The sequence below is a fragment of the Jatropha curcas genome, chromosome 11 (assembly GCF_041381405.1).
Source record: "Jatropha curcas cultivar XTBG-Jc1 chromosome 11, XTBG_Jcur_1.0, whole genome shotgun sequence".
NCBI classification, from domain to species: domain Eukaryota; kingdom Viridiplantae; phylum Streptophyta; class Magnoliopsida; order Malpighiales; family Euphorbiaceae; genus Jatropha; species Jatropha curcas.
This window is the reverse complement of record NC_143161.1, coordinates 20,815,470-20,825,318: the sequence shown is the minus strand read 5'-3', so window position 1 is coordinate 20,825,318 and position 9,849 is coordinate 20,815,470. Positions and strand designations below refer to the sequence as shown.

Here is a 9,849-nt window from a genome sequence, read left to right as displayed (position 1 = left end):
AATATAAATCATAATTGCAGGAAAAGCACAATAATGACACCAAAATTCACATATGCATTTTTAACAACATTCATGAGCAACAATCTCGATGGGAGAATTAAACTAATCACATGTCATGCATAAAAAAATAAAAAGACAGACACACCACTTGATGGGAGAAACATATCATTAAACATTTATAAGTAAAAAAACATTACATCCAGTCTATGCCCCTAATTAATTTACTCAGATGGAGAGATAAATAAACACAGACAATACTAGATTAAATACAGTGATCACATTAAAACATATCATCTTTCGATAGGGAAGAATATGCAAATAATCACAACTAGCAAGTAATGAAAAACACCAAAAAAAAAATTTCTTTTAGAAAAATGAATAAATTCTATTTGTCTGTAATTTAAAAAAAGCAGCAAATTTTTAAAAGAATTTATAAAAAAAAACTTGAAAAAAAAAATTCAAACAAATTTTCTTAAGGCCTATTTGCAAAACTAAGAAACTTTCAGGGCCTGTATGAAAATTATAGGACCTATTTGCAAAAATAAAATACTTTTGGGGACTAATTAAAAATTTTACGATCTGTTTGCAAAACTAAGAAACTTTTAGGGGCCTATTTGAAAATTTTTCTGGCCTATTTGAAACTTTTCAAAAACTTCTTCTTGTTCCTTAAGAAGAAACCCTAGCCGCCACCCAAGACAACTGCCATTTTTGCCCAGGCCGAGCTCTGTCACCGCCAGACCAAGACTCCAATGATCGCGCAACGCTTATGGTTCTGCTGACTGTCCATTTCGACACCGGCAAGCTCGCTGTCGAGCAAACCACGCAAGAACAACCACCCAATAAAGATGACTTCCAAAAAAACTTGTTCAGTTTTCAGAGGGCAGAGCCAATTTCGAGACCCAACAATGACGAACCAGCCGCTACCAGTGGTGAGCCTGCATCGGCCGGAGACCTTTGCATGGCTCGCCGTCAATGGCGCTATTGTTCGTGCTGTTCTGGGCAATTTGGCCATTATTCCAAGATCTTCATATACTTCGTGTTCTTCACGAGAACACAAATTCCAAAATTGATTTTCAATTTTTTTATATAAATATTTCAATTTTTTTACATAAATATAACAAAAAAATCCAAATGTTTCATGATAAAGATTTCTGCAAAATCGATTTTTCTTTTAAAAAAACACAATAGATTGATTTTCAACAAACCAATTTAATAAAATCTATATCAAAACAATTAAAAAAATATCATGTATGTAATCACGCAATCAAACAGAAATAGAAAATAATTATATACAAATTACAATATCATGCACCATACGAAAGATAAAAACAATCAACGAAAACATGATAAACAATTAACAGGTGAACAAGGCACCTTCATACGAGTTTGGAAATGGTCTAATGCCAATTGATGGGAGCCTAGAATTATACAACAGAAGCAATCGAAGATCAAAATAAGTACAAAAGCAAACAAAAAATGCAAATCATACAAGAATTGACCTGTTGTAGTGAAGAATCGCTTACCCATCTTCTTTCCAGAATTCTTCAAGTCATCCTACAGTCTTCTGTTGTGTGACCTTAATTGATTGTATGAATTCTAGTTTTTTAGGTGGGTAGAAAAGTACAATACATATGATTCTTGAGTCCGTAGTTAATTTTCCTCTGAATGCTCTTGTAAATGAAGATCGTATTCAAAAACGAATATCCTCTCTTATCCACGTGGGAAACGAACCATAAGATTAATCGTTCGGTTACTCACGCAGTTAATATTTTAAGTAAAACAGATTATCCCCTTTCAATTAAAATTAATAAATAAAATTTTAATTAAAAAATTAATCTATTAATTATTTAAAATACATAACCCATGTACGGTCCAAATAATTAAGGTACAATCGGGACTGCAAGAATAAATTAATAAGTCTAAGAATCCATACAGGACTAGTATATTTTTATTATAATTAATCATAAATTATTCCACTAAAAATTCGTGATTAAACTCCTTATTAATTTAATTTTCTACAACATAATAATTTATGTGCCTAATATAAGGATTACAGATGCTTGTCAAATAAAATAAATCATTGATAATTTATTTAAATAACAATTTTAATCTTTAAAATTGTCGCTTAACTTATTTCATGTGTCGGATTAAAAAATTCACCTGCAAGGTTTACACAATGAAACCTTCTAAGTTTACTTAAAGTACATCATCATTCTTTAAATCGAGACATGGATTCTATCATTAATTAAATTTCACAAATATAAGCTGTCTTTGCCCAATTCACTGAGAATTATTGTCCCGATAAATGAAAATCACTCTTTAATGTATTAAAGCACAAACAATATATATTTGCTCATATTAATTAAGTCAAGATTAAGAAGATAAATCTTATTTTTAATCTCCTACAGAATATGTTTAATAGTCAGTACAAAATAACCATTCTCTACTTGTTTCGGTTAGATACATACAGAATATATTAACACTATTATTATAAAATATGCTAAAAATTTTATTCATTTAATACAAATCTCCAATTAAATACATAGAAATAATTGTTCAAAGAAGAACATCAAAATTATACTATTACATTTGCATGGTTAATAGTATATCTCTATTACATTACACCTGCCACATGCTTGCACAATTAACAGAGTTAGTGGTCAAAAAATCTAATTTCTGTACCATATTATCCACCTTGGCATTCAATGCAGTGATGGCATCAATCTCATAAATTCCTGCAGGCTTCTTCCTTTTGAGGTATTTTGGTAATGACTATTGCTCGTCATCTTCTATTAAATCATATGCCTCATCAATCCCTTTTTCTTTCAAAAGAACCTCCGGCAGCAACAACTAAAGTGATATTCGTGTTATGAGACAATGCATTATTGAAATTTTGGACTTGCAACCACTTGGGTAAGTTATGGTGTGGCCACTTCCTCAACAAATCTTTGTATCTCTCTGAAGCTTCATACAAGCTCTCTTGATAATGGTGAGCAAAGGTCATTATCTAATTGTGAAGCTTTGTGGTCTTTGAGGATGGAAAGAATTTTACCAAAAAATTTTGGGCTAATTCTTCCCAAGTAGTAAAACTTCCAACAGGGCATAATTGCAACCAAGAGCGTGCTTTGTCCCCTAGAGTGAAGGGAAATAGTTTCAATCTTATGGCATCTTCAGAAACTCCATTTTGCTTGAAACTATCACAAATTTCCAAGAAATTTGTGATGTGGGCATTAGGATTTTCATTAGGCAAACCTCCATATTGAATTGAAGTGGATAACATCTGAATAATTGTAGGCTTGATCTCAAAATTGTTAGCTGCCACCCTAGGCCTAGTGATACTTGAACTAGCCCCATTAAGAGAAAGAGTTATGTAATCTCGCAAGGTGCGAACAGGAGGTTGGGGCCTTTGATTGAGCTGATGTTGCAAGACCTATTTTCTTCTTGCAATAGTAAATCCTCTAATTCTACTTCTTCAGCTATGTTTGATTGTCTTCTTTTTTCACGTTCTCGACCTTTTCTCGCAGTGTTATTTCTTCGACAAGTCCTTTAATTTCTGGGTCAAAATCAAAGGTCCAATGCTACGAGATCTTCTTTGCATAAAATACCTGAAACTTCGTGTAAAAGAAAAATTAAAGTAATAGGAAAATAAATATTTAAATTAACAATAGGGTAATTAGTATTGATATTAGTAATGTCAATCCCCAACAACCGTGCCAAAAACTTGACAGGAGAAATTTACAAGTGTAGAAAATCGCAACAAGTAATAAAGATGAGTAGAGTATCATTCCCATGAGGATTGGATACCAAATACCAAAATTATGTTAACCTACTATTAATTAAACAATCATAAGAAGAATAATTGTAAAAAATAAAAGAAATAAAATAAAGTAATGAATAACAAATCAAGCAAGTAATTATTGAAAAGAAATCAAGGATTAAAGGTTACAAGGGATTTTGACTTCGCTTAATTCTATCCAATTTATCCTATTAATTTGATAATCAATTTTAACTATTCAAGAAGAAGAAATAATCTTAAAATCGCTAATAAGCTTTCTCGATGTTTTATTAGTTATTTTAACCTAACTTAATTACCTATCTCTCAATGGCGCAACCAAACCTAGATTAAATCATTAAGTTTCTGTGATTATTCAGGAATCTACAAATTAAGGCCTTTAATTTTATGAAAACCTCCCACAAGTCAAACCATATAGCTCTTGTATCAAGTTGTTATTCCCATGAAATTTATTATCCTGTTCATATCAAAAACCCTTCTCTCAATAGTGATTAATGAAATAAATCAATCCAAGAGAGAAACTTTGTCTGGAAGCATTAAGATTAATAATAAATTTTATTTGAATAAAGAAAATCAAATCCCTTTGTCTGGAAGCATTAAGATTAATAAACTATAGTTGAATTTGAGCTACATCATATCCCTTGTAAAAAGATTTAGTTCGACATAGTAAATTAAACTTAATTAAACTTGTAAATAATCTCATATTAAATAATAAAAAAGAAGAGAGTTTAGAAATAAAAACTAGTCGACAATTAGCTTGAGCGGCTTCCTCGAATCTTGGCACCAACTTGGATACTTAAAGTCTTAGAGAGAGAGAAATTACGTAGAGTGAAGAACAATAGAATAAAAGATGGAAAATACAATCCATTTTAATTATGACTAGTCTCTCTCTTTATATAGATTGTCTGGAATATCTTTATATTCATTTAGGAAAGTGAATCTCTATTGAGGAAGAAATCTTTTGGAGATAGAAAAATGTTTAGGTTTTGTATTTCTTCCCAATTAGGACGCTCCCAACGTCTAAATAGGACTCTAGCTTTAATAAAGCACGTCCCACAATATCTTTATGCAAATCCATGTAAACAACACAGGCTTAATCTGAAATCTTGTCCCATGCTAAACTTTGCAGAGTAGGACGAGGGTGCTGGGTAGCACACCCTGGGCGTGCTCCTTGCTAGAAGTCTTGGACAATTGATTGCATTTAATCCTCTCTTGCATTTTTAGTTGGTTCCAATAAAAATCCTACCAAAATCCTCAAGATCAAGTGAGATATGATTCAAGGAATCCTTATTGAAAAACATAAATAAGTTTAACTAAAATAAAACAAATTAAGTAAAACTTAAAAGAAATCCTAGATAAAATCTACTAAAATTAACTATAAAAATAAACCTATCAAGTTCTAAATGCAATATGGATCAATTGGATGGTTAGTCGGTGTAACTCTTAGCACTGTGGATAATGATCCTGATGAGGCAACTGACAATGACATGAAAGGTATCGAGGACGCTTATGTTGATAAGAAGAAAGGCGAATATGCAAAGTTTTGGAATGAGCTTGGCGAGTCCATCAAACTCAACATTATGGAAGATGCAACTAACCGGAACATATTAGCAAAGTTTCTCAAATTTGAAAGGATAAAATCTGATGCTATGGCAGTATTGAAAAAAATGTTGAACTCAGGTTGGAGTCCAGATTCTATTTTCTTTCTTTCTATTTTAGCAGCATGCAGTCATGCGAAATTCTTAGATGTTCTGAGATTGGCTTTTCTAGATGAAAAAAATTCAAAACTTGAATTCTTTTTCATGATACTGTCAATGCAAATATGTGGACTAAGCAAGAGAATACTACAATGAATCAAAGCCAAACTTTCTTGGTTCAAAATGTTGTTGACGCTCTTGTTCAATTCACTGAAATAGAGCTAGATGAGAAAGCATGCTTTCATCACATGCAAGAAGATATAAACATGGTGCCATATATGATTGTTGAAGCAAAAAATGGAGACACCTTCTCAGAGTTAGATTTCTAGCATTTCAGTTCCAGCATACTGTCAATATTTTTCTGTTATTTCTTTTTTTTTTTTACAGCATCAAATGGTGGAATTAGTGGCTTAAGTTAGCGATTGTTTTTTAGCTCTTAGTTGCAGATTTTTCTTAGTCAGCTTTTTTTCACCTTATAAGTGGCATCTAAATAGGAAGTTTGTTATTTCCATGCTTGTATAAATTCTGCAGTATTCTTCAATGAAAGTTAAGCTGGAATTCTCTATCAATTCGTAAGATTCAATCTGTAACATCAGCTTTGTATTATTGTTTGTTTCAACACTGGTATTAGAGCCTAGTTTATCTTACGGGACCAAACTACAACAAAAGTTTTTTAATCCAAAACTCCAAATGGCATCCAGCAGCCAATCTTTAAACCCATCTATCATCTTAACTGGTCAAAATTATCACATTTGGTCAGTGAAGATGCAAGCTTTTTTGGAAGCCTTTGATCTCTAGGAAACTGTAACAGAGGATAAACCAATTCCTGCTCTACCAGCAAACCCCACCTTAGCACAAATCAAATTCAACAGTGAAGAAAAAGCAAAGAAATCTAGAGCCAAGTCACTTATTCAAAATTCAGTAGCATATTCTGTGTTCTACTAAATTATGGCTTGCAAAATTGCAAAGGAGGCTTGGGAGAGGTTGAAGGAAGAATACCAAGGCAGTGATAGAACACGTCAAATGCAAGTGTTGAACTTGAAAAGGGAATTTGAGCCATTGAACATGCTGGAGGATGAAACAATCAGTAAGTATGCCGATCGAATTTCTTTGATTGTTAATAACATAAGATTGCATGGTGAAGATTTCTCAGAGACAAGAATTGTGGAGAAAGTTCTTGTGACTCTTTCAGAGAGGTTTGAATCCAAGATTTCTTCTCTTGAAGAGTCCAAGGACCTAAGTACGATTTCATTAGGTGAACTAATGAGTGCACTTCAAGCACAAAAGCAAAGAAGGAATATGAGGTAGGAGAGATTCACCGAAGGAGCTTTCTCTATGCAAAAGCAAAACTCTGGTAAGGGGAAACATCATCCCAACCAGAAAAATAAGGGCAAGTACGATGGTGGAAATAGCAGTGAAGGTTCAAAGAAATCATTTCCTTCTTGCAAAAATTGCAAAAAAAAAAAAAAAATAACACATTTAGAGAAATATTGTTGGTGGAGGCCTGATGCTATTTGTGGCAGTTGTAAGCAGATTGGGCATGTATCCAAAGTCTACAAATCCAAAAACATAGGCTCAAAACCTTCTCAAGCTCAAATGGCAGATGAAAATAATGCACAGGAGGAGCAACTTTTTGCAGTTTCTTGCTTCTTAATGAATGACTTCTCTGATGTATGGCTTATCGACAGTGGCGGCACTCATCACTTGTGCAATGATGCAGAGATGTTCAGGACTCTTGATGATACTTACAAATCCATAGTAAAGGTGGGAAATGGAGAATTCTTAGAAGTCAAAGGAAGAGGATCAGTGGCTGTCTTAACAAAATCAGGTATCAAAACCATTCCTGATGTTTTGTACATACCTGAAATTAGCTAAAATTTGTTAAGTGTTGGGCAACTACTTGAAAAAAATTATTCATTTCTTTTTAAAGATCACAAATGCTTTATTTTTTATCCTTCTGGAGTTGAATTATTTTGTGTGAACATGAAAAATAGAAGTTTTGTAGTAACTTGGGAGAAAGCATTTGAGCAAGCTTACACAAGTGCTTCACATTCAATTACAAACTTGTGGCTAAAAGGCTTGGACATTTCAATCAAAGAACAATTACTGAAATGAGCAAGAACGGTCTGGTGAAATATATGCTTGAAATTTCCTATGATACTCAAGTTTGTGAGATCTGTCAACAAGGGAAGCAATCGAAGCTACCATTTCAAACAAATCAGGCATGGAGAGCGAATTAGAAACTTCAACTCGTCCACACTGATATGTGTGGTCCGATGACAACCAAGTCCTTGAGTGGTAACAATTATTTTCTCCTATTTATTGATGACTCCACCAGGATGTGTTGGGTTTATTTCATTAAACTCAAAAGTGAAGTCTTTGATGTGTTTAAACAATTTAAAGCTTTAGTAGAGAATCAATGTAATCTTAAAATTAAAGCTTTAAGATCTGATAATGGTGGAGAATATACTTCTCGCCAGTTTGCTGAATTGTGTAAAAGTGCAGGCATTGAACATCAATTGACTGTACCTTACACTCCGCAACAAAATAGGGTGTTTGAAAGGAAGAATAGGACAGTAATAGAGATGGCCAGGTGTCTTTTAATTGAGAAACAAATGCCAAACCAATTCTAGGCAGAGGCAGTCAATACTTCTGTCTATTTATTAAATAGACTTCCCACAAAAGCTTTGCAAGACAAGACTCCTTATGAAGCTTGGTATGACCACAAGCCAACAATACACCATATCAAAATCTTTGGGTGTATATGTTATTATCAAGTGTCTAAATCAAAAAGAAGCAAGCTAGACAACAGGGCTAAAAAAGGCATTTTCATGGGCTATGGTTCATCGTGTAAAGAGTATAGAATTTTTTGCTTGAAAATTGAAAAAATAATTTTGAGCAGAGATGTAAAGTTTGATGAGGCTGCTGGTTGGTGTTGGGAGAATCAAAAGGATACTCATGCTAATCTCTTTCCAAAAGAGCAACCTCAACTTGTAGCAAATGATTTGGTGGATGACTTGCCGGTGAGAGGTACAAAGTCCTTAGAGGACATTTATGAAAGGTGTAGCTTGGTTGTCAATGAACCAACAAGATACGCTGAAGCACAATAATTTCAACCATGGAGGAGAGCTATGAAAGCTGAATTAGAAATGATCAACAAGAATGAGATATGGCAGCTAGTTGATAGGCGAGCAAATCGCAAGGTGATTGGTGTAAAGCGGGTCTTTAAGACCAAATTTAATTCTGATGGTTCAATTTGTAAGCATAAAGCCAGATTGGTGGTGAAGGGATATGCACAACAATATGGCGTGGATTACTAAGAAACTTTTGCTCCAGTAGCAAGGTATGATACAATCAAACTCCTTCTTACTTTTGCTGCTCACAATTCATGGCAAATTCACCAACTTGATGTCAAATCAGCATTTCTGAATGGGTTTCTCAATGAAGAGATTTTTGTAGAGCAACCTGATGATTTTTTAATTCCTCGTAAGGAGGATCAAGTTTATTTTCTAAACAAAGCTTTGTATGGCTTAAAACAAGCTCCGAGAGCTTGGTACGAAAGGATGGACAATTATCTCATGCAACTTGGCTTTAGCAGAAGTCAAAGTGAAGCTACCTTATATGTAAGAAATACAGATGATGAGTTTTTAGTTGTTTCAATTTATGTTGATGACATGCTTGTGACAGGTAGCAAATTGAACTTATTCAAAAGTTCAAGAATGAAATGGAGAAAGTCTTTGAGATGACTGATCTTGGAATCATGAAATACTTTCTTGGGATGGAGGTGCTGCAAACTAATGATGGTTTTTTTATAAGTCAGCAGAAATACATTTCTGATATTTTATATAGGTTTAAAATGCAAGATTGCAAACCTGTAAGCACTCCAATTTCTACTGGTTTAAAGTTAGGCAAGGATGAAAATGCTGAAAAAGTAGATGCAAGCCTCTATAGAAGTTTAATTGGTAGTCTTTTGTACCTTATAGCTAGCAGACCAGACATTCTATTTGCTGTAAGTTTGCTCTCTAGGTTCATGCATTCACCTAGGGAAACTCACTTTACAGCTGCCAAAATGGTGTTAAGGTATATAAAAGGAACTAGCACATTTGGGATGTTCTTTGCAGCAGTTGCAGGGGAGAGTTTGAAGTTGGTTGGTTTCTGTGACTGCGATTGGGGTGGCTGTATTGAAGATTCAAGAAGCACTTTTGGATACTTATTTTCATTGGGCACAAGTTTTTTTAGTTGGAGCTCAAAAAAACAAGAAACTACAGCTCAATCAACAGCAGAAGCAGAGTACATTGCTGCTGCCTCTGCTGTAAATCAGGCTATTTGGTTAAGGAAGATGCTAAAAGATTTGTAGTG

At 33.7% G+C, this 9,849-nt stretch overlaps 1 non-coding gene across 1 annotated transcript; it reads left to right on the top strand.

Moving 5' to 3' along the window:
- The first annotated feature begins 2,915 nt into the window (after positions 1 to 2,915).
- Positions 2,916 to 3,022, top strand: LOC119370256 (small nucleolar RNA R71). Its single transcript, XR_005177818.1, has one exon. It is a non-coding gene; the product is annotated as a small nucleolar RNA R71 (small nucleolar RNA).
- Positions 3,023 to 9,849: the final 6,827 nt, after the last annotated feature.